This window comes from Passer montanus, unplaced genomic scaffold (assembly GCF_014805655.1).
Source record: "Passer montanus isolate IOZ18808 unplaced genomic scaffold, ASM1480565v1 scaffold19, whole genome shotgun sequence".
Classification (NCBI taxonomy): Eukaryota; Metazoa; Chordata; class Aves; order Passeriformes; family Passeridae; genus Passer; species Passer montanus.
This window is the reverse complement of record NW_024366480.1, coordinates 9,344,144-9,366,083: the sequence shown is the minus strand read 5'-3', so window position 1 is coordinate 9,366,083 and position 21,940 is coordinate 9,344,144. Positions and strand designations below refer to the sequence as shown.

At 37.9% G+C, this 21,940-nt stretch overlaps 1 long non-coding RNA gene across 2 annotated transcripts in view; it reads right to left on the bottom strand.

Moving 5' to 3' along the window:
• Positions 1-21,940, bottom strand: part of LOC120500880 — a 113,996-nt gene that overhangs the window by 61,885 nt on the left and 30,171 nt on the right. The gene's annotated exons all lie outside the window — the stretch shown is intronic.

The following is a 21,940-nucleotide window of genomic DNA, read 5'->3' as shown; positions in this document are numbered from 1 at the left end:
AAGGGGCAAGGACAAAGAAAACACTGGGCAAGTGCTAAAATAATTCCTATGTTAGAATACATTACAAGGCCTTCTCTGCCCTTTAAGGAAGAACTTAACATTCTTATTACATGTCTGAATTATATAGATACAGTTTGTAAGGAGGGAAGTGAAACAAATTTTTTAAAATAAAGTGAAGTTGGTTTTATCCTCCTGAAGTTTCATTAAAATAACATGGGTAAGAGCTGCCAGTTTTCTGAAGCAAGTAGTAGATAATTTCTTTCACCACTGTCTCTTTCTTATTTGTAGAATTCAAACTTTTAATACTGAAAAAGTGAAAAAGTGACTTGTCAATTTCAAATGAATCTCATAAAATATTTGTAAACACCCTGTGTTCCATTAGCCAAATATTTTTGAGTCTCAAGAAATTTACATTCATTATTAATTCTAATTTTGAGTCAAAATTGAACATATCTCTCTTTTATCCCATTTACTAATCACCTCTGAAAGAGCCAATGTCTGGATAATTAAAAATAGACCTCTATAAATTTGTGGGAATTATTTTGATAAATATTGTTGTAACTGCTTTCATATTTCATCTACACTTATCCATAGTAGAAACCTCATAACTGAATTGACAAAATTGAGATTCTTTACATTCAGTGAGCCTCATACCGGAAGAGATTATTTTAATTCAGTGGGCCTCATACCTGTTAGATTATTTTTTCCCTTTATTTCTCCCAGGCTTAATGTTGTAAAAGACATTGCAGCACAATGAATGCAATCTCCCAACCTAAACTCCTAAAATCAAAGAGTACTTCCATGGTCTTATGCAAAATCCAACCAGTCATTCTCATGAATGCAACAGAAAATAGGGAAAGGGTTGAGTCTGATTTATGGATTTTTCCTAGATCAAAACCACTCCCGATGAGGCTTCAATATGGCCTTGGGCTGCCTTTGTAAAGACTGTAATATTTACTTGGAGGAAGTGCCATTTTAAAAACTGGGGGGCCAGCCTGTTGAGGTAATCTACATTCTGATGCCCAGCATTTCTTTCCTAAATAGCAAATGTCTAGACTCTTGTGAGTATAAATGACACTTAACTTTATTATGATAGCAAGAATAAATTTCTTGTTCTCATGCTTGTACAAAATAACTTCAAGGTGTGATTTTTTTCACGGCATTCCCTGTGCTCATTATTTATAACATCTGTCTGCATGAAAGCCAATCAATTTATTTATATTTCAGAGTAGAACTGTGTCTGGAGTACATCAGTAAATAATAGTGTATGGTCTTTCAAGCAAGTTTTCAAACATTTAACAGGGAAAAGAAATTAATTTCCATGCATTTTGCTGACACATGCATGTTTCAGGAGGAACCTCTTTAGAGTTTCTGACCCCACTACAAGAAGAAATATGTTGGAAGTTACATGAGTGTATTTGAACCTGATTTGTGAGACCTCCAACTCTGGTTTTGATTGTTTTCCTGCAAAAAATGTCTGCTTGTGAGGTTCGGAGAAAGGTGGACTCTGTGGATACTGTTTTTATAGTGTGAATTAACAACAGAAGCAACTCACCACTGCTGGTGGTCATATTTTTCATCATAAACTACACCAATACCTGGCTAAGAATCAACTTAAAATCATTACTAACCTAGAGTTTCTGCAACACATTTCTATACTGAACTATTCTCTATTCTAAGGATCAGACACACATATTTCTATAGACAGTGGTCAACCTGCCACCTTCTTCCAGTATCTAAGAATCTATTATTGGGTACAGAAGAAATGTATTAGAGAAAGTAGAAAGTATGATTAGAGGTGTGTTCTAGTGGTACTTGTTCCATAGACTGTATTTCTCTGTGCTCTGCAACACCAAGAGCTGGTGGGCATCCACCTGACAAACTACAGGGATGGTCTTCCCAAAAGTTATCTGGCTATCAGCCAGTTGCACTCTTTAAAGAATTACTGATGTAATTCAGAGTGTCTCAGAGAGACAGAAATGAGAGATGAAGATATGCAAAAACAACTTTTGTATTGCTTGCAGTCATCTCTAGTAATCACTTGCAGACTGAGTGTGTTTTTGTATACGGGTGTTCAGGATATGCCTACGACAATTGTTTTAGGAATGTCTGGCACAAAGATGATTATATACTTCTGTAGTTTTCTGTAATTGAATAAATCATTACAAGAATCACATGTGCACATCTGAGAAATAATATATGAGATAAAAGTTAACACAGGAAAAACAAAGATTAAAAGCTGCAAACAAATTGTTCATGGAATTAATTAGAAAAAGATTATTTAAGGACTGTTTTAAAAAAACCAAACTTATACAGCACTTATCAGAACTGGCAACCTTAATGTGCTGGATTTCAGCTTTAGAATGTTTTGTCGGTCTTTGAAATTCCAGCATGTTTCATTCAGGGATAGGGTGGGATGAGATAGGCGGGGATGGATTGAGATGGGAAAGATGGTGCAAAAAAGGAGGCACTGCCTGTAAAAATAATGTTGCATTTTTCAGTAAATAGATCACAAGAATAAAATCATTCCAATTAGATGTGAGATTCTTTCTTTGATGAAGAGGATATCTATGAGTCTTTAAAAGGAAAGATTTGCTCCAAAAAGCCAGTGAAACTGTTTGTGATGGTATTTAAGATACAAATCTTCATAATTTTTATTTCTGAATTCAGCATCTGAAGAATGTAAATCATAGAGAACAATGAAGTTATAAAAAGCATCAAGTGTTCTTCCATGGTGATTTGTGGGGGTTTTTTTTCTCACACTTTCATTTGTTGTGACTCAAACAAACAGTAAAACTACTTGGTTTAACTTTGTTATTTCAGTTAAATTCTTGTTTCCTGTCATCTCTGTTGTAGATTCTACAGAGAGGATAAAATACAAAGAGTTCATTTGTAATTAAAATCTATTCTATCTCAGCAACAAGACAGAGCATGATAGAAGGTAGAGAGCGTATGCAGTAAGTAATTTTAATTAGGATAGTTGGGGGAGAAAAAATCTCAAAACTTTAATTTTCTGATGTGTTATCTAGAGAGTGAAGCAGATTAGGGACTTTTAAATTAAACTTGCAAGGTAGATGATAAAATCTGTATTACAAGTATATATTAATATAGGCTGAAACTAAAAGTAAAATGTAATTTTTAAATTGGCTTTACTCTCTATGGGAGTAAGTCCTGAGGAAGCTTCCAAAATTAGTGAGTAGCAAGAAAAAAAAATTCTTCTCTAACTCTGAGTATCTCATATCAATGATTTGTAGTCTCACTTCCTCATGCTTTCCCATGCTTTACCTCCCTAACCTGGGGTTTAGAAATTCTTTCTTACCATATAAAGGCCAAAATCCTTATGCAATCATAGGACTGTTGTTGAGATGGAGAAAAGGAAATAGCAGCAAGCTCAGTAATAAAATCAGGAAAGCTGGCAGACCTGACACAGCCACTACTTCCACTGTATTTCCGCACAGCTGGCAGTGATACAGAATAAATCCACTGCCCACTGCCTGTCCTCCTGAAGAGTTTAGGTCTCTAATCTCACCACTGATTGCAGATGAAGGTTACTGCAGCAAGCATCTTTCCAGAACTTTTGAAATTCACTTCTATTGCCTCAAGTCTTCAAAACCTTGTCTCCAGGTTCAGTGAATGACAGATGGTGCAGGTGCAGCCTACCACAACCATTAAGTTTCTAGTCTATCCTTTCAAAACTTTTAGAAATTTAATATTTGTTAGCAGCCTTATTTATACAAGTGAATAAAAATTATGCAGAATAACTTCAAAACACACAGAAAAAATGAGTCAAGATACATTTTTATGGTGTAGGAGTCAGAGGAAGCTGATATCTGATTCCTTTTCAGCCATCTGTAAGTAAATGAAAGTAACAAAACCAAAAGTCAAACATACACAAAAGCATGTACACACCCAAATGTGAACTCTGAGACGACTCATCCCCTGGTGAAACTACCGCTCCTGTCTGCATTAATTCATCTTTCATCCTTCACAAATAGAAACATTTGAATTAATACTATACAAACCACACAGATTCAAACCCAAAATGCAGGGTCATCACTTTTCTAAAAGCATAAGGAACTGCAGGGTTATGATTCCTGATTTGCAACCATATGCTCTGAGGATGTGCTGAATGTTTTGTACAGAGAAGACCAATTATAACCAGAGAAAAATACTTCCACTTTTTACAGCAGAGTGTCCAAAACTTCACAGGAAGGAGGACATTCTTATGGGCAATACCTGACATGAATATGGGCAACACCTGGGTGCACATCCAGAACCTGTCTGTCTGCAACTAGTGGAGATGTGCAGCCAGTCACCTCCACACTTTCTTCACTCTCTTGCTGTATGAAATAGAAATTCCTATTCACCTGGCATTGAAAGATACTGAAAGAAAATAAGTCCCCAAAGAGAAATAAGTAATCCCCAAGAGAAATTAATAAAGTGACACTAGAGCTGAAAGGAAGAAGTCTCATTTTGTGGTTGTCTCCAGTAGAATGAGTCACACAGAGACAGTATTCCTTTTCTTTTTTGATAATTTACTTTTAACTGAAGGGTCAGTTTGAAAGAGAGGGGAGAATAAAGTCCACATAGCTACCAGAAGTCAGCAATTCACAGCCATTTAAAGCAGTGTAATAATACCATGAGGCAGGGCAGGTTTGAAATCATTAAGGAGACCAAATCTTGAGAAAGGAAATTGTTCAAGATTGCATTATTTATAAAGTTAAACTATTCACTGGACTGAATCCAAAGTAGTCATTATTAAGCAGTGAAACTTTGCCTGCTATGAACAAGCCATTCTGTTCTGTCTCATATGAATATTACACACAGCTGGTTTCAGTAAAACTCCTGGTAATGAGTTTTGGACCTATGTAATTCTGCTTCTGATCAACTTTTTAATTTTATCATTACAAGTCTCTTTGAATGAAGTTTACAAATGTGCACATACAAACAATCCTTCCAGCTATAATTGCAGCATTTTCAAAGGAAAGAAAGAACTTGAATTTTGACCTGCATACACCCTACTTGCATTCCAGTGTCTCTCTCACAGCTTGAAAATGTTCCTGAAAACTTCTCCACAAGTTTAATTTTCTGGTTTGGTGGCCAGTCCTAAAAAAATTTGTATGATATGTAGATAGATATCAAAATCTTATGGGTTATCCCCTGGGAGGGACCTACCAATCATTCCCATAAAGATTTTCCTTTTCAATAACCATGGAGAAATTGGCAAATGTGTTCACTCTAGGCACTGAGAGATTTAAAGCACGGTGCTGTAACATTTCCTTGAGGTTGGGTAAAATAACTTGCCAGAGACAATGTCATTATGCACCCCACCAGAGTCTTCAGAGTACAAGACATGGGAAGAAAGAAGGGATAGAGAATGACAGAGGAGTAAGTAGCAAAATGCAGGAGATTTTTCCTTAGTTCTCTTCAAATGGGTTTTATCTGTATGAGAAAATGCAATATTCTTTTCATGGTTTGGTCTTTCTGTAAACACATTAGGACATAAAATGAGGATTGAGGGCCATAAAGGTACAATATTTTGTTTCATCAGTGCTGAAAAAGAGGATACTCCAATGCAGAAGTGGGATTAGGAAACTCATCTAAACAGGCTTGCAAAGCAAAAAACAAAAGGCATTATAACATCACATTCATAAGGAGCTTCAGACCCTGATGGACCTCTATTTACCTTCCACAATACCTGCAGAGGCCTCACACCATGCCTGCAAGGGAAATTTTACAGATCCCAAACAGAATCCATCAGAAACCAAAGAGGAAATTTCCTAGTAGGAAGCATCAAGCTGTAACCACACTACCATGCTAATAATGCTACAGCTGTCAACAGCTCTCATTATTTCCTCTGAAGAAGAAGAAGAGTTTTAAGAAATACTTATCCTATGAAACACTGATTTCCCAGTCACACAATGAACAGTGGAAAGAAAATTGAAGAAATTTTTTTACTTAAAACTGCAGTAGGGATATTGGATTTTATGAATGAAAGCAAAGGGGCCATTCCCATTCAGCACCAAAACCCCAGTCCTCCCCTTTATGAAGAGTTCTGAAAGTAAGGCAACTCATTGCAAATAAATAAATAATTGGGAAAGACAACAGTATTAATGTATTCATACATACTCAATGCATACAGAGTATGTATTCAGCTGCAAACATCTTGAAATGAAGCCAGAATGCCCCAAGTTGTCTTTTCTCAATGTGTATATGTTTATAATTTTGAACATGGTACAATTTTCACATATATAGGTAAACAAGAAGAGAATAAAGGGACATTATCAAATTTCCAGTCCACTTAATAACTCGTTCTCCTTAAAAATAAACTGATGGATTAGATCAGCTATAAATTAAAATGACAGATTTACAAGTACCTGTATCTCAGCAGAAAGTAGCAAGAATATTGTCCACAGATGGCACACCAACAGATAAGAACTTTGCTTCTAGAATTTCTATGTGGAGAGGAAAGAAAACACATTCTTCCAATTTACCATGTTCCATTCTCCATGTTTACAGGCATTTTGAGGGAAAAAATTCAAATGGCAATTTTCTACAGAAAATCAGTTTCAATGCAAGCCCTTTAAATAAACATTTCCTAAGGACACAGACAAAGGGAAATTGAGTGACCTGTATGTCAGGTGATTATTCCCCTCCACTGGATAGAATTAATATAATTATTCAATAATCATCAAGATTATTGAATAATTATATTAATCATCGAGACACAAGTGAGGAGCATACTAAGTGAACTCCTCCAGACCATGATGCTAATCTCCTGATTGCTGTAAGTTTAAGAAGCCTTTATGCACAGTACCACAAATCAGTCTTTTCTCAGACAGATCCTTAGCAAATTGTATGGATTTGAATTACTTGCCAATTCAGAAATCTTTTCTGAGTGTTATTTATTTTTTTCAGGAGAAAAAGGACACCGTAGAATAACTTTACTTCATGTTTGACATATACAAGTGTAATGTTCAGTCCATATCAGGAAATGTCTAGTTCACATAGCACATATCACCCAGAAGGCATTATTACCATAATTGAATAAAAATAAAAAATTAATAAAAATAATAAGGATCTGGTTTTGCATACAGAGTCTTCTGGTTTAAAGAGGAAGCTCTGTTTTCCAGAGAGTATGGAAATATTTCCCATGGAGGATACTCCACAGCAGAAAGTACCAGAAAAACCACATTATAAAAACCACACTGTGAAACTCAAGTGTTTTCAGATGAATGTAACCATTTTGTTCACGTACTTCTTGCTTAACTGGGATGACTACTAAAATTCTTTGCAATCACCACTCAGATGAGATAATTATTTGAAAAGATGCTTGACCTAAAACAACCTAACAAAGGCTACTGCAAAGGAACCAAAATACAAGACCAAGAAAAATAGAACATATCAGTTTCTGCTGTACCAGTATATTTTAACCATTTTTTGTTTATTTGCTTGGAACTGAATCTGTGTCACAACATGATTCTCTGTGTAAAGAATTTAACATCATTATTTCAGGGGCAGGCACAGGTGCATCAAAAGCTCGGCAACATCCATCAGCATTTTGTATGAAACTCCAGATGAACCCTGAAGTTCACCAGATGTCCTCATACTGGATTTAGGTATCATCACAGGGTAGGGTCAAGAATATTGCAGCTACTATTGGTTTTTATGCATGTCAAAAACAAACAGCTCACAAGAGCACAAGATGAAAAAGGCTATAAAATAAAAACATCTCATGTAAGCAAAACTGCTTGAAGTTGATTCCTGGCATGAAAAACAGTATCCTCAGAAAGCATAATGCCTCTGTTACCGCCAAACATCTGTGATGAGTTTACAAGTCAGCCAGACAAGGGGGGTAGGTTTGCCTTGATCTCTCTCAGTGACTTTCCCCCAAAAAATAATAGACTTATAAATGTAAAAAACAACTAAAAATTAGGAGAGGGGAGGGCATGGGTGAGACACCAAAACCTAAAAAATACTGAAGCACTACTTTTCTCCTTTCATTTTATCTTATTAGACCCATCTTCTCTCCAGGCTTAGAACCAGTGATTGTCCTGGTTGCAACAACGTCCACTCAATTTCCTTTCATCATTAAGAAATTTTATTACATTCAAGATGTGGCTGTCTAATACTCTCTGCCCCTCCCAGGGGTTGTCTCTAGACTTCTTAGACATTGTGGAGTCTTGAGAATTTTCTCTTTCCTGAAAAAAAAAATAAATTCTTGCCATGGTACATCCAATCCAATTTGTTTAAAAGGAATATAATAGGACTCAAATAGAATACAATAGGCAGTGAGAATAACAAAAGTCCAATACTGTCCATCCAACACCTTCAGTGTTTCCTCTCTCAGCATATGGTCCAAGCTTTGAAGTACTTCTTCCTGGGCCAAACCCTCTACCTTTCTGTTACAAAGAGTGGGAAAAAAGAATAGAGCAATGTTTGCTGGATTTGAGCTTTACTGCCACATCTGCTCTGACTGCAGAGGCATGGTTTGCAAACAACTGCCTGGACCAAAAGCCAGGACAAACATACCAAGTTCTGTCTGCAGTTTATGTGCCTCAAGACAAAGAGACTACTTCAACATTTACAGCACTGGCTATATTTTGGCTACATTGTGCTTCCCAGGAACTGCTGCTATATATGTGCAGTATTGTACTAAACTTTGAACTTAGTCTTTTTATTTCTTCATAGTCAATTTTGGTGCTTTTTTTTTCAGGTTTTGTTGTTGTTGTTGTTGTGGGTGTTTTTTTGGTTTTTTGGTTTTTTTGTTTTTTTGGTTTTTTTCCCCAAAATGTGTAGCAGTTAATGAATTTATAGACCAGAGTCCTCAACAGATATTTATGTGTTGCAATATCTCATTAATGAAAGCACAGCAGAATATAATCTAGCAGCAAAAGTTAAGTCTATAAGCATCTTAATTCTAAGCCCATCTTTCTCTACTACAGCTGTGCCTGACTGTGTTTTGGCATAAGCTAATCTCCATGTTCCCACACAGCTCAGTGCTCTTTGAGAACAGCTGCATAGCATTTGAGGGGGGAGGAATTGCATGATGTGAAGTATTCCAGTTAACAGCATTCACTTTGTAATTATTTTGTAGCCACACAATGTCTAATTGGATTCTAGGACTTTAAAAAGGGATAAAGGAAACAATACTCTCACTCAAATCTTCCAGTATCCCATTAAACATCTGCTTCAAAAATGCACTCCAGGTTTTAGATAGCAGTAAAGCAACATGTGGAAGATGCTATTGGATGTTTAAACTCATTATCATCATCAGTTTTATAGGTCTTAGGAGCCATGAGTCCAGTTGACGGCAGATGAGTTGAGGCTCATCAAAAGAGAAGGAGCAGAAGAAAAGACTAAACAAAATCCACAAAAGTATTTTCCAGAGCAACATTGTTCAGTCCTGAAACACTATGTCTGGTTTCAGCTTGGACACAATTGTAATGCAGACCTGGCATGACCTGCATGGAATGGAGCTATGACAGAGTCATTTTTCTAAAAACCACTGCAGACTCACTCTGAACAACAGAACAAGAACCTGAAGACAAACATTAAGGTTTTTTTAGTAGGATGAAAAAAGGTAGCCATTACGATCTGGAAGTTCACTACTACAGCTTCCACTAATTGACAGATAGCCAGTTTTGTACACTAGAACAATCTTCAAGCCATTCTGGAAGCAGGCAACGTTTAGACCTTAAACTGCATTAGAAGTGTTATTCAGACTGTCTGCTTCAGGTACACAGTAAAGGAGTTCAGAATTCCTTTTCTTCTTTTTCAGACTTACCTCTCTCTGTTAACTGTATAGGGAATTTGTCTCTGAAATTTGAATTGCATTTAAATGAGATAACAGATGTATCCAGCCCCTACTCTTTCTCTTGCACCAAGTCATACATACTACAGGGCATTTCTGGTTGTTTTAAGGCCCGTTTGACAGCTGTGGAAATTTCTTGAATAGTAAGCTTAATCAATAGTTCCTGAATAGTAAGTCTAAAGAATAAAGACAGAATGCTTGATAGCAATGGAAGAGCATTTTGCTCCCAGATCCACTGTGTTCATTAAAGATGGTGGAAGTACTTTTGTCATTGCATGAGATTTAGCATGCTCTGCACTTTTCTAAATGACAGATAAGAGAGAGAAGTTTAACCAAAACTTAACTAAACTAGCTGAAAATCACCCTGTCGGCTGGAAATGGATTGTGGGTGTCCTACCAGAAATAAAAAGTGCCTGCTTCCTGCTTCTTGATGCACAGTTCCCACTTTGCACAAATTCTTTTTGAAGAAGTGAAAAAGTTCTCTAGCAAAGGAGCTGTTGAGAATTTTGTCTTCTCTGAAAAAAAACCCAATTCTTGCCATGGTACTTCAAATCCAATTAGTCAGATGTAAGAAAGAAAGAAGCTTTGTAGACATACCAGTCCCATGAAAATCATGCATCTGAAAATCTCCAAAACTGATGAGGTGGTGCTCTCACACCTCAAATGCTGGCTATAAGAAAACAGAAAGCATTCTGCCAAGAAGTAAATTAACAGTATTTGTATAAACATTGATTAGTCATTGTTGGTTTGGACTGAGATCCAACACAACAGGATGGATTTAAAACAGAGGAAACTGAAGAGGTCAAACAAGGCGAGTACACACATGTACTTAGTACATGACAGTGACATGCCCAAGTCACTGCGTTCACAAAGGTTGTATTGAGAAAACCTTGGGAGGCTCTTCTTCCAGAGCAGGCATTTTACAGCACCATCAGCCAACAATCCAAGAGAGGGGAAAAAGATGACATCTGGCACATCAACTGTGTCTGAGGGTTCACAAGTTGCTACATTACATGTCAGTTCAAACCACCACCCCTAAATGTAAGTATTCTCCTGATAGCTCCCTGCCTTTTCCAGGAGCACTTACTGTATCTCTTATGCTGCTTTCTGAGCATGAAATAGGGAAATGCTATTTTCCTATAGCATTTCCCTATTTCATGCTCAGAAAGCAGCATAAGAGATACAATAAGTGTATTGTATTTCTTATTGCTTACAATAGACAAAATGGTCTAATAAAAGTTTGTTCTTTTGATTAATCACAAAATTAAGCAGAAAATGAGGGCTGATAAATTAAAGAGAGAACAAGTTTAATCTCACAAGAAATTGTTATTTACCTTCTCTTTCTCCTGACTCCCTCTTCTGCCCATTATCAGGAGACATGAGATATTTTGAAGCAACATGAAAATCTGGAAATATTCCCCTCATCGTAGAAGAGTCCACTGCTAAAAGGCCTACCTGGTGTGAGATCCCACATGGGGCCACTCAGCTCTGGACACAACTATCAGGATCAGGGAAATCTCTCAACATTCTTTTAGCCCAAAAATCACAATTCTTTCAATGGAACAAAGTTTCCAAATGCATAAAAATCTACTGCTTTGCAGTTACACCAGCATGCCCAAGGATCGTGATGATTGGAGTACTTACACAGTAAGAAATGTCACATAGCTGTTTATTAGAAGAAACCGCTGTGTTTTACCCTCACTGTCTCATCACACTCAACAGGAAAGTGAGAAGACAAAAAAAGGGAAGCAGACAAGAGGCAGTGAACATCTTGCCTGTGTTTTACCCTCACTGTCTCATCACACTCAACAGGAAAGTGAGAAGGCAAAAAAGGGAAGCAGACAAAAGGCAGTGAATATCTTGCCTTATCTTTTCTTTCTATAGGATTCTTCTTTAGTAAACAAAATTATTGGTTAATATTACCTTTTAATATGCAGAGAGTTTTATTCACCCTCTCAAGGCAAACTGCCAGAATTAAGCACAGAGCATAACTAAGAGCTCAAAACGCTGATCAAACCGTGTGCCAAAGTACTTTTCCTCCCTTGCTTTCTTGTCTGCTTTAAAAGCAGTTATAGAAACCAAGCAGTGATGCCATTTGTTGCATTTAATACTGATGGCTTCCTTTACCTTGAGGTAAGGAGCCAGCCAAACAAAAAGAAATAAGCCTTCCAACAAGAACAGGAATGAGCAGTATACTTAGTACAGCTACACAGTGGATTTTCTAGTTTTAACAAGCAAACATTAAACATCTGGCACTGTTCAGAATCTAAGCACCTAAAGAGGCACATAGACCAACATAACAGAAATAAAAGTGCTTGGCCATTGTTTGAAACTATCCTACTAAATGCACCTACTGAATTTTATTACAGTTTCTCTTTTATTTTCCAGCAGGACTGCTCCACAGCAATCTCTACCTGGATTTTGTATCTTTCCTTTGACAATAATGTGCCAGACATGAGTCTGACATCTGGCAGGTTTATGCTTTCTCAGAACAGTGGCCCAGAAAGGCAAGTTAAGTGGATTCAAGGTCCTGCCCCCATCAGTTCAAATGTCTGTGACAAAACCAGGCAGCAACACCTCTTGCACAGGTTCAGTCACTTTCTCTCAGCACCTACAGCAGAAGTTTGGTTCCTTTCCTGTACTAGCACATGATACAAAGAGAGATACAAAATGGTTTATGAGTAGCTGAAAGCTTTGAACAAGTTTACAGATAAAGTGACCCAAGGAGAGTAAGTGCACAAAGAAAGTTGGCAGACTGATACAAAGGAGGAGTTGTGCTGTATGGAGGAGCAGGGAAAATGTAAGAAGCTCTTGAGTCCAGTGAGCTGCTGACTAGTTTGTATCCGTAGGAATATCATTCTAACAGCTCGTTGTGGAATACCTTCAAGTAAAATAAGACCTAGGAAGTGGATATCCTTTCTGTAATGAGAAAGGTGAGTATTTTGAATCAACATTGGGGAAAAAAAATAAGACAAGAAAATAAGAAATTGTTACTAAGTAGAGGAAGTATGTAGCATATATGGTCCACATGTAAAAGAATAAAGCACATGTAAAAAATTAGCACCTTAATAAGAAACGATCCTTACAAATTCAACTATTAATCTAGCTTCTGAATAATAATTCAAAATACTTTCCATGATTCCTTCTTAAAATGCATTCCAAACTTTTTAGGCATTTTAGAACACTGATTGGGAAGTTTAGACATTAAGTAGCAAAATGTGAATGTTTCCAGAGCTCCAGAGTATACATTTCTTTCCCTGACAAATAAAAGTATAATTCAGGAATGGCCTCCAAGGTAAGTAAACTGATGATACTTTTCTTTCCAGCCAACTTTGGGGAGTTTTGAGTTTCAAGTGTCATTGAAGTCAAGGAATTAATTTTACTTATTGTTTTTATCTTTGACTAAAAAAAATGAATTAGCTGAGTGATAAAGACATAGTCACCTTTAAGGTGGTTTCTTCCCAAATCAAGACAGTTCTGATGCTTTAAAGGAAAAAGAATCTGTGTGAATGACACCAAAGACACTCAAAGGAGCAAGTCTGAATTTGTTCCAATAAATCCTTTGGCTTCATATACAGAAACACCAGCACCAGAATTTAGGGATAAAAGAATAGCTCTCTCTACTATAAAGATAATTCCTTTTTATTTCTAGAAAAGGAGTCTTACAAAACCAGTAAAAATATTTGTCCGCTGAATCTTTCAACAGAAGATTCAGAAAATGCTCAGAAATGCTCAGAAAGAGACAATCAAAGCAGATGAACTTCTATCATTAAATCCTTCTCAGAGAAAATATTTGGACTACTATCAAATTCTTACCTAGACCACAGAAGCAGGACAGAAAATGTTCATGTCTGTGTTTTATCCTCCTTTTCTTTGCTTAAAAGGGTTTTGATTAGTAGGCATAAGGAGTAAGTGCTAGCTCTCATTTCCTGGGGAAAAGTATGCCCTTTGTCCCATGTGGGCAGAGACTAACAGCTGCAATCTACCTATTCATTTTGGCAGGTGACATCATTCTAAAAGGGTTGGTTCTTCCAATAGAGGAAGCCACAAGGGACTGATCATCTGGAGCAATAGTCTCCTTATCTTGTAGCCAGACACAGTTTTGATCAAAGCTTTATTTTGTATGAAAAAGAAAATACAGGGTTCTCAAAATTCGTAAATAGCACCCGAATTTCACTTCTGATTTCATTTAAAAATGCATTGGCATTTTCAAAGCTTCTTTGTTGCCATTTCATGATTACTATTTGCCTGCATCACCATCTTGTATTTACTTCCATGTGAAAACAGTTTACTTCATAAACCACAAAAGCCCTTTGATATTCCTTTCAGTGTAGCATTAATAATGTAATCTGGTGCCCTGGGCATTATGCTACATAGTTTATCAACAGCACTTTAACCACTCAGTACTTACTGCACAGTGTTGCTATCTTATATACCATCAGCTCCTGCTTAGATCACATCAATTTTGACTGAGAAAAAAATGTACCATCTTGCCACCAGCTGATTAACTGTGATTAACTGTGATCTCATCCCAGAGACATCAGAATATGATTCTTGAGACACCATAGACAGTCATTCCACATAGCATCTGAAAATGAAATTTCAGATTTACAGAAAAGGCTGCAATTCTTCAGCAGATTCATATGCAGCAGAGTTCTTATTGCAACATATTTTTTTGACCTTGCAAAATCCATTGCTCTCAGAATCACAAAATAGTTTAGATTGGAAGGTACCTCTAGGGTTGACTTGTCCATCCCCCTCTGATCAAATAGGGTCAATTGACTCACTTGTATTCAGCAAGAAGCATATGAATACCAAACATGAAAATCCAGCTCCTTGCTACTCACCAGCTTTTTAACCAGTCTGACAAAAAAAAGGGAGATATGCAGTGGCAGCACTCATCCTGGCTTGCCTCACTGCAGGCTGCAAGGGGCAGTCTGCCTACCCAACACACTCCATCCCAGGTCATCAAACCTCACACCGCCTGGATCATGACTTCAGCATCCTTCATATTCATTGTACTCAAACAGGTCCTTTTGTTTTCTTCCAGCTTACCCCTCATAGTTTTCATCCTTCTAACATACCTACTTCACTGTTATCCTCAAAATCACCCATTCTTCTTTGCTGTAGCAAGCCCAGAAGATTAGGCAAAACCAAATCATCCATTATAGCTTTGGCTTAAACTTCACTTTTGTACACCCCATGCTTCTTTGCTTTATTTCAGCAGATCTTGAATGTACATTACTTGCACATGAGATCTAAGGAGCTTTATTTCATTTGATAATAAGCTGACTATCAGCAGAGATTGCCCAGCCTGACCACTATGCACACAAGCTGCACTTGACAGAATTTTTTGTGAATATTTGCTTATGATAAAAGGTAATTCAAATACTTGAAACTACAGCTTCTTTAAAATAGAAATTGGAGCAGTTTCACAGCCTAATAGTGAAAAGCCTTGTGCAAGAGAAATCTCACCTACAGTAACTTTGAGTTTTTACAGTCTCAACCATTTTTAAGATATTCATTTCGCTGTTTGGGCTCAGAAAATAACTTGATGAATTTGCTGAAGAGTCTCAGGCTGGATGATATCAGAAATTCCAATAAATCTTTTTTTGCTCATTTTTTAATGGAAATTTAAATAAAATCACAGGAGTATCCAAAAGTTAACTCTAAGGAATACGAGATAACTGAAATCAATAAAATTATGCTAATATTGTTTATGTTAAATCCAAGACACAGAAATTCACCCCACAGCTGTTCTTCATATGAAAGTATAAGGAAAAAAATAGTATTTTGGCCAAAGTAAGTGAAAATTGAGCAGCATGAACAGATTTTAATGGTAGTCAAGAAAGAATTCAAGAAGCATCTGGACAATTTTCACAGGTACATGGTGTGATCCTGGCATTGTCCTGTGCAGAGCTCGGAGTTGTGAGTCTTTTTCAACTCTGGATATGCTATGATTCTGATTCTAGAGAATTTTGTAAAACACAGACAACTAAAGCATGAAGTCTGAGGTTGGGACATGGTTATTCAAACATTCCTTGAATTCTGTCAAGCTTGGTGCTGTGACCACTTCCCTGAGAGCCTCTTCCAGTGCCCAATCACCCTCTGGATGAAGAACCTTTTCTTCATGTATAACCTAAACCTCCCCTGACACAAATGTAGGCCATTCCCTCAGGTTCTATCATTGGTCAGCACGGAGCAGAGATCAGTGTTTGCCCCTCCTTTTCCCCTCGTGAGGAAGCTGTTGACTGCAATCTCCCCTCAGCCTCCTCCAGGCTGAACAGAGATAACTGAAATCAATAAAATTATGCTAATATTGTTTATGTTAAATCCAAGACACAGAAATGCACCCCACAGCTGTTTTTCATATGAAAGTATAAGGAAAAAAGGTATTTTGGCCAAAGTGAAAATTGAGCAGCATGAATAGATTTTAATGGTAGTCAAGAGAGAGTTCAAGAAGCATCTGGACAATTTTCACAGGTGCATGGTGTGATCCTGGCATTGTCCTGTGCAGAGCTCGGAGTTGTGAGTCTTTTTCAACTCTGGATATGCTATGATTCTGATTCTAGAGAATTTTGTAAAACACACACTGACAACTAAAGCATGAAGTCTGAGGTTGGGACATGGTTATTCAAACATTCCTTGAATTCTGTCAGGCTTGGTGCTGTGACCACTTCCCTGGGAGCCTCTTCCAGTGCCCAATCACCCTCTGGATGAAGAACCTTTTCTTCATGTATAACCTAAACCTCCCCTGACACAAATGTAGGCCATTCCCTCAGGTTCTATCACTCGTCAGCACGGAGCAGAGATCAGTGTTTGCCCCTCCTTTTCCCCTCGTGAGGAAGCTGTTGACTGCAATCTCCCCTCAGCCTCCTCCAGGCTGAACAGGCCAAGTGACCTCAGCCACTCCTCATACAGCTTCTCCTCAAGGGTCTTCACCATCCTTGTGGCCCACCTATAGACACTCCCTGAGACTTTGCTATCTTCCTTATATTGCAGTGCCCAAAACTGCCCCCAGCACTCACGGTGAGGCCGCCCCAGCTCAGAGCAGAGCAGGACAATCCCCTCCCTTGCCTGGCTGGCAATGCTGTGCCTGATGCCCTCAGGACAGGGCTGGCCCTCCTGGCTGCCAGGGCACTGCTGACTCATGTTTAACTTGCCATGCTTTGTAATGAATAAAGCATTTCTAGGTTAAGTCCACAACTTCGGAAATGAGACACAATAAAGTTTAAACAAAAAGCTGCTGAAATGCTAGTAATTTTAAATATTTTGGCTTCCTATCAAATCAGAGATCTTCAGGTTTAGTTCTAAGGTATTTTAATCACAACAAGTGTTATCTGAAGTTCTAGACGCTTAACACTCCCAAATGCAATGTATAAGTTTGCAATGACGTATCATGGGCTTAAAAGCTTGTATGAGAAGAAAAAGAGAACTCTTCTATACTCTTGTTTAGTTCTATAACTGCCTAGGCAGGGCAAGGTGGCATTATTAGCCAGGAAAATCAGCCATTTAAAGTTACAAACATAATGTGTTGTTGACTGGGCTGTAACTGTGTTTATCAAATAGATTCTCTTGGTGCAGTTGGTTGAAAGAACCAGGTATTAAAATAACAGATATCACGGATGGGCACATGAACTTTTATTTATGCACAAAAAGATCCCAGCTGCTAAGCATTAATACTACAGACGGGGTTTTCATTACATCACTCTTTTCACAGAGGATGAACATATTCTTTGTTTATACAACTGCACAGAGAGAAATAGATTGGTTTTGCTTGTTGCCAGAGAATCTGAAACTTCTACAGTGAATAATTATAATCACATAAATAACTGTCCCATCCAACATATTCTCATTTTCGTAATGCCACTGAAGACAATACTGATCAACACCAGCAAGAATTCAGTCTTAGAGGCAGAATCAAACTCTACCACTTCAAGTTTTGACACAAATTAATACCATACCTTGAAATCTGAGTATAAAAGTTGTGTCTCCTCCAAATCTAAGTGATTAGGTTTGAAATGGCTGATTTAAGTTCTAGGCAAGCAGGTAGACAGGCAGTTTATAAACACAGCACCTAGATTTGTGTTCATACTTCCACCCATTTATCAAAGTCATTCTTAATTATCTTTGAAAAGTCATGGCAACTTGGGGAATGTTCCTGAGGTCTGGCAGAAAGCAACCACATCGCTTTCTTCCAGAAAGGCAAGTAGCAGGATGGGAGGAGCTATAGACTGGTCAGCCACACTTTAGTGCCCAGAAAGGTGATGGAGCAAGTAATCCTATAAACAATTTTGAAATATGCTATGAACAAGAAGAAAATTGAGACAAGTCATCATAGATTTAGAGACTACTCAGCCCTTGGTGAGCCTGCATCTGGAGGGCTGGGTCCAGTTCTGGGCTCCCTGGTACAAGAGAGATGAGAGTCAGTCCAGAAAAGTGTTGTGAAGGAGGTTAAAGGACATGAAGGATCTGACATACAAGAGACCTGAGATTGTTTAGCCTGGAGAGCAGGGGTAAGGGGTAAGACTCAAGGGTAATCTCATCAGATTACCCTTGATGTGAGAACAACAAAGACAGAAAGAGCCAGACTCTGCTCCATGGGGCCCAGTAACAGGACATGAGGCAGTGGGCACACATGAAAATCCACATAATTAAGCTTAAATATAGCAGAACCTTTATTACTGCAAAGGTGGTTGATGACTGAAAAAGGTTACCTAGAGAGGTGGTGGAGTCTCAATTCTTCAATATAATCAAAACCAAAAAGGAGAAGGCTCCCAGCAACCTGCTCAAGTTGAAGCATTAATGTTGAACTAGATGGTTCTTTTCTATCCCAAATAATACTTCTTTACCAGAACAAAGCTAGAAGAAAATTAATATTCCATTATTTCTAGGTACCCTTTCTGGTCATAGTAGTGAGGCACTAAAGTTGTGTGCATAGCTGTCAACTCTGTGTTCTTTATACACCTTACATCAGGAGGTCTGCTTTCCACATTTGTTTAGTAACAGAGAGCTGAGCCGATTATTGCTTGGCTCAGAAAGATAAAGTCATGAGTAGAAAACAGGAGACCTCATGCAAAAGGAAAAATATGAAAGCCAGTGACAAAATTTCTCTCCCTAATATCATCAGTGCATGGCCACGTCTCCCACTCAGCTCAGATGAAAGGTCTCAGAAGGAAAAATCTCTAAATTTTACTAGAAAGTATAGGCCTTAACCAGAACACCTGATTCCACAAAATGAGAATATAACTGTGCCCCTTTTTCTGTAACACAAGGTATTCCAGGTCTGCAAGGTCTTAAAAAATGAAGCTCTGGAATACAGCTTCCTATCCTGGAAGTGTCCCTAACCATTTTATTCTTCTCCACATGGCAGCTGCTTTTCAGAAAGCGTCATGTCATTTCACCTTTTTTCTAATACATACCACTCAAAGAAAACAAATTCCTCATTATTTCTCTCACAACATTACAGAAGCACAAAACAGAACTAAATAAAAGGGAGACCCACTGCCCATGTGCAATGCCTTATCCTCCACAAATTTCTCCATACTCCACCTGTTTCAGGGGAAGGGAGGGGTACAACATCCCTCCTCCTCAGAAGTCATGGCATAACGTAAAACAAATGGAATGGAATAACTGGGTTTTGGTACCATCCATTGACTGCAGAAAAATGAATTCACCACACATCTTATGCAGCCACTAAGGAAAATAATTTACTGCCAGGACAGTGTCTCTAAAAATCTCTGACACTTCTCTCAACTCTATTCATCACAGCCTGGATTTATTAACTTGCAGAAGATTGTTTAAAGCTGAGCTCTTCTGGTACTTAAGAAATGGGAGGTTGAGTAGGATAAGAACAATAGGACTCTCATTTATGTCATTTAATTAAGCTCGATAGAAGCTTCTGATTAGAATATGTGTGGGCAGTGGTTTCTTCCCTATTTAAAATGTTATTAGAGGGAATCCAGTAAGTGTTTCATTATTGTTAAGTGCAATCAGAGAAGTTGTTTTCTACCAATTAAATGCTGCTAAATAAATAGTTAAAAGCAGTTAGCAGTATAATGCTTTGCAGCTGGTGGATTTCTTCTCAGAAGCTTCACAGTAGACATGTTCCTCTATGTACACATAAAAAACAAGAGAAACTTGAAGAAAGCATCTTAAAAGCCAGAATGGTACAGCTATTAATTACCAAGATAATACTAATGAGGTAAGAATAACAGCTTTTTATGCAGTGGGAAACAGGATAAATGGCCTTGAATCTTTATCATGCACAGTTAGAGCCTGAGATGCTGCATGATAACCTGCATGTATCCTGTGAAACCCCACTGAAGGGGTGTTCTGTGCCCATATACAAATGTGTCAGGACTCTGTATTGCAAGAACAGCTTAGCTCAACATCTTTTTAAAATGGAAGCCTGAAACACAGACCTGTACAACAAATTATTACCATTTGTCTCATGGATGAAATCCATCACTAAGCCTTGTGCAGCTCCACAGCTTTTAGAACAGCTGGGAAAAGACTCACTGAGAGCTATTCTACAAGTACTATTCCCATGGCAAAGGGCTGTACCTGCTTGGAAGGACCTTCATTGCAGAGGTGAAACTAGGATGACAAAACCACACTTGTATAAAAAGGGAAAGTTACAACTTCTAAGTACACAGCAGAGGGAAGAGATAGAAAGTGATCTTCCTAAAGTCCCCAATAGCTAGGTGTTTGTGGTGGGTTTGCTGTGCTATAGTAAAACAAGGACATTTAGGGCAATTCCATTCCTATTTAGACATCATTGTGCTTATACAAATTTTTTTAAATACCTTAAATTGGAGGTGAGTCTTGTCACTTTCTTAAAGCCCACAGAAAGCCTTTAAAACAAACAGCAGTCAGAGCATAAATAGGATGTGGATTTTACTCTTGACACATGCCCATCCCGTTTCACCAGCAGAACATCTGTGAAGCATTTCAGATGTGAATGTTACATTGTTCTACTCCTAAAATGAGAGGTGAGGGAAACAAGAGAATAGATTCTGAGTTGCAACTCTGCCTTTTTTCCTTTTCCAAAATCCCTTTTGTTTTATTACCCCTGTATGCTTTGCCTGGCAACCCCAAAGCACACTTGTTTCCCACTAATACTTGTGATTTTTTTTTTCCTCCTTGTTTCCCTCATAGTTTGCTGTGGTTTCTTGCATAAGCATGGTATTCCAAGCATGGAGTTATATTTAACAATTCTCTAATTTCATTGTTTGTATGTCAAGTCTAACAACGGAGAACCACATTAAACACAGACATATTTGCTCTTTAAAGGCATTTTCAGCCAAGGCTCACAAGATGGAGTCACAACTGTCTCCTCAATAATACAAGAATGTGCAACCTTTGCCAGGCAGCAAGGTACTTTGATACTTCACTACTTATCTGAGTTACTGAAAATAAGTGATCTCACCTTATCTAAAACGGTCTCAGATCCCCTTTTCTTCATCTATAAATAAAGCAGGGCCCTTTCTGCCATGCTGTACTTTCATAAATTAAGGAATAAGCAGTCTTAAAGGTTTCTCTCAGAGGACATAACTTCATGTTCTGCGTTCATTTACAAGCAGTGTCACTCTTCCATGGTTACTCTTACAGGTACACAGTGAGAACTCGCAGTTTGAGCCATCTTTCTCCCTGCCATTTTAGATTGTTGTCTACAGAAATTTTAACACTGAGATAAAAGTTAGAATCTCTCCAGAGTCTCATGAAACATCAGGAAATTAAATACATGGGAAACCAAAAGGGGAGCAGTAGACACAAATACCCCTGCAGTTATCAGAAGACAGGATACCCATAAATCCTGCAGATGCCACTGCAGCCCAGAGACAGCAAAGTCAGTTGTGGTTGTAGGCCTGTGAAGGACTGGCTATCAGTGCTCTCCCCTGGCAGTTTCAACTCACAAGCTGGCACTGAAAAGTTACTGATGTGGGAGCTCTCACAGAGAAATCACGGGCTTACTACTGAGCAACTGGACAATAAATAAATAAATAAATAAATAAAAATAAAAAAACCTGGAATCCATGTGGGAGCTCTCACAGAGAAATCACGGGCTTACTACTGAGCAACTGGACAACTGGAATCCATGATGCAACATCTCTTTTTTTTTTT